This window comes from Lygodium microphyllum, chromosome 18, assembly GCF_053477565.2.
Source record: "Lygodium microphyllum isolate KBCC chromosome 18, Lygodium_microphyllum_v1.1.10, whole genome shotgun sequence".
Classification (NCBI taxonomy): Eukaryota; Viridiplantae; Streptophyta; class Polypodiopsida; order Schizaeales; family Lygodiaceae; genus Lygodium; species Lygodium microphyllum.
Window position 1 is genome coordinate 43,536,966 of NC_141152.1, and position 4,233 is coordinate 43,541,198.

Genomic DNA, 4,233 nt, shown 5'->3' on the forward strand with positions numbered 1-4,233 from the left:
ATAGAAAAATCTGTAATAGGAAAAGTATTGTTGTATTGTGCACTCCAGCACCCAGTCTACACCTGTGTCTACACCTGTAAGAGGCTTGTTTTGACCTGTAAGAATCTTGTAGAGTCCAAATAGAGTTCCAAATTTGATCAAAGCCCTTATTAGGACCTGTGGGCACTCTGCAAGACCTACACCTCAGTTCCTAGTGTTGAGAAACACCAACCTAGAACTAGATCAGGTATGGTGGACGCAAGTCAAACACACGATACATTATCAGAATAAGGAATTGTAACTCAAGTGAATTAGGTTCCAAGATATATTAGCTTGGACTCATAAAGACAGTCTTGAGTAACTCAAACTGATAGTTCCATTACATTGAAATGAGTGTCAAGTACATGCCTTTATAGCTTTTTTGGATAGTACCACTTTTACTCTCTATGCTTATGGGATTTTGGACAACTCTTCCTAGAGCTTCTAGAGTATATATCTTTGTCATATCTCTCATACAAAACCACTTATAGGCCAGCCTCTTTTGGGCATACATAATTTGATTTCTCAACACCCCCCCTCAAATGATGAGTTCCTACCCTTGCTAGCTTTTGCCCCCCCCCTGCATGTAAACATGGACCAGGAGACTAGCTCTTTGGCAGCCTAGTCAAGTTAAGGCTTGAAACTTTACATTCTTGGTAGGGTTTTTACATCCACTATGGGAAACAAATCCACTCAGGGAATTCAAGATCCTCTATGGGAAATTTTTTGCAAAAACATTTTGTTGGTTTGTAGCAGCCGAAAATATTTTCTTCATCCTTTTTGTTTTGTTGCTTCTTTGGCAACCTTTGATCTTCTTCTTGGACTTTTTGCTCCAATCTTTGATCTTCTTTGTCTTCTTGGACTTCTTTATCTTCATGCTCTTGCAAATGGATGGACTTGTCTTGTCAAGCTTTCTTTGACATACATGGCATAAATATTTGGATACATATATTTTAGAATTTGAAGTACATGGCTTTTTGCACGATGGCAGTGTCTAATCGCGATTACAAAAATGCTTTGACTGATATTGAAGTGGATACACACTACTAGTTTCAATAGACACTCAATGACCTAGATGCCTATTTGAAAGGGCTTGATTGGGGATTTTTTTCTTTTAAGAGAAATTAGAACTTTTAAAAAAATTTAAAAGAAACGAGGATAATGTTGATCAATACAGGCAGTGAACGCATAGATAATGTGGCGTTGTATGGCTCGACAACTCACGCTGTCCATTTTTTTCTTTCCTTGCTGCTTCATTTGCTTTGATATTGGTTTGGCTTCTATGAAATTCTCATATACACTTGCAGGTATTGGATATGTCAACAGATTTGACTCCATCGGGGGACAGCTTATAGCAAAATTCACCATCTGCATTAGCCTCTCATTAGCTTCATTATGGTCCTTACGACCTCTTACTGGAGTGAGAGCTGCCATTGCTGAGTCACTCTCCATCCTTGCTTGTTTCGATCTGCAAAAGCAACATCTCTTTGCAGAAAAGCAGCATCTCGCTCTGCATATGCAGTCTTCTTCTCAACTATAACATCCATAAGCTTCAATGCTGGGTGATCCCTGAAAACATCCCTAAGATGATTCTGATCAAAATTGGCCCAATGCCTTAACTCGATTCTTCCAAGGTCATCCATTATTGCCTTCAAACCACAACTCTTCCCTTACTTCCAAGGGCAAACAATCAGTGGACTTCCTCAACCATATACATTCCACAACTTGGATCTACAAGACTCCACTTTTCTATCAAAAAGAGAACAGTGTTGCGCCTTGCCCCGTCAAAGCACCAGCACCTCCATAGCCTTGAGCTCCTTCACCTAATTGTATTGGGGGCTCTACAAACCAATGCCTGCATCAATGAGCCTCGAGCGTCGTGTGTTGCTGAAAACCTTTGGAGCTGAGCCGGTTCTAATAGATCCAGCCAGAGGCATGAAAGGAGCGGTTGCAGAAGCTGAAGAGATCTTGATGAAGACTCCTGACTCTTACATGCTTCAGCAATTTGAAAATCATGCCAACCCAAAGGTGCATTTTGAAACCACGGGCCCTAAGATCTGGGAAGACATAGCTGGGAAGGATGACATCTTGGTATCTAGAATTGGTACTTGTGGAACAGTGATAGGTGTTGGTGGCTTCTTAAAGGGCAAAAATCCCGACATTAAGATTTATGGTATAGAGCCAACCGAAGCAGTGTGCTTTCTGAAGGGAAGCCAGGTCCTCACAAGATTCAAAGCATTGGTGTTGGCTTCATTCCTGGCTTCTTCCTGGCATCTTGGATGTTGATATCTTGGATGAGGTGTTACAGGTTTCTAGCTCAATGGCATCTGAACTCCGAGATGTGCGTGGTCGCATGGCAGCACAGGAATCAACCTTAGATCAGGAAACATCTCGAAGACAGGTTGCTGAAGCAAAAGTCAGCCCTCAATGCCTGCGCTCTGCTTGTAGACAACCCAGGAGGGGGTGCTTGATCTATGTTTTTGACCACTTATCTAGTTTTTTTCCCCTTTCTAAAGAAGTATCTCGAGTTTCACCCACTATTTGAGGTGTGCATTTGCAAGTCCTGTCGTAATGAACAGCATTCCTCACATCGGCAGGGAGGGATGATCGGTTTGCCACACCTAGGATGCCCAGAAGCTTGGAATGTGCTGATACAATGGACTTGAGTGGAGGGGAGCTTTGCTAAGGATCCATGGTGCCTACTACCTGCCGGCATCTCTTCAAGCGCCTTACATAAGATGCTTGCACAATTTTCCAATGGCCAACCAGCAAAGGCCGATGTGGACCTCATGACCACAAATTACCCCCCTATGCAGTCGAGATTCACTCAGCTGTCTGATCAACTCATCAACACCATCCCTGTCCTTGCTACTAATTGGGGTCAGCAAGTATCTGGAGATCTTCCAAGAGGATGCTACATGAGTCCAAGCATTCCTAGGCGAAAGATCGTATGCTGCATTTGTCTCATCATATTGCCCTCAATGGTGGATCTCTAGTGCTTGATTCTGCTAGGGGTGAGTTAGTTAATGCTTCCAAGATGACACCAAAGGATATTTTGGAAGCTAAAGCACTACATGCTTCAAAAGGCCATAGTGAAGCTGAGCGGAGGCGACGTGAATGAATCAATTCTCATTTGGCCACACTGAGAACCCTTCTTCCACGCACAACTAAGATTGACAAAGCATCACTACTTGCTGAGATTATAGATCAAGTTTCTTGTCTTCCAGGAACTCCTGTTCGTGTTAGCATCGTTGGTCTACCTGTCGTGCACGTTAGGGAGCTGTCTAATGGAACTCCAGCACCTGCACCTGGTACTCCTGATGCTTCTACAGAGGCTGGTGGGTGAAGATGACAATGACCTTGATCTCTTCGGTGAAGAGACAGAAGAGGAAAAGAAAGATGGTGAAGCTTGAAATGTCTCCAACTTCTAAACAGTCTTCAATGCTACATGTCTTGCTTCTTGGAAATGTCCACTGGTCACTTCAATGTTGCCTACCATGTCTGTACCTGTGTACCTAAAATTCTTAGATTTGTGAGACTGAAAAGGAGGAACTAAATGAAATATGAATAACTAGATCAAGAACTTGAGAACAAGAACTTGAGAAGCTCTTATACCACTTGTCAAGAAAGAGGACAGGATAGAGAGAATAAGAGAGAGTGTGTGTGTGCAGAAGAGAGAGAAAGATTGCAGGAAGAGAGAGAAAGAGAGTGACAAGGAGAGAGAAATACTAGAAAATGAGAGAGAAAGACAGAAAGAGAGACGAAGAAGCCATGAAAGCTTGGAGAGAGAGGTGAAGATGAAAGGAGACTTGTATTATAATCTGATGGTGAAAATTCAAGTCCCTAACACCTTATATACTAGCCAATGTAGTTAGTATTTCCCCATTATTAAATCTCCCTCTCTTACAATATTTTCTAAATTATATGAATCCCTATTCATGTTAATGCAACATGGCTTCTCAAACAAAATCTAACCATTAAAAAATGCTTATAAGGAGCATATGTCAGAATGCAATGAAACTTGATTTAAAAAATGCTTATAAGGAGCATATGTCAGAATGCAATGAAACTTAATTTAAAAAAGTGTGTAAGGGTTGAAAGAGTGCATAGAATTTGCCCCAAAAAAAAGATTACTCATGCATTTGGCTAAAGTTTAGTGTCTAGGGCTAGTTTATTATCAATCAGTTGATCCTTCATACTAGGCTTCAACTAAGG

General features: G+C 41.6%; 1 pseudogene; it reads left to right on the forward strand.

The window, feature by feature from the left end:
* Positions 1-1,869: 1,869 nt before the first annotated feature.
* LOC148020811 (cysteine synthase, chloroplastic/chromoplastic pseudogene) lies at positions 1,870-2,942 on the forward strand (annotated as a pseudogene).
* The last annotated feature ends 1,291 nt before the right edge of the window (positions 2,943-4,233 follow it).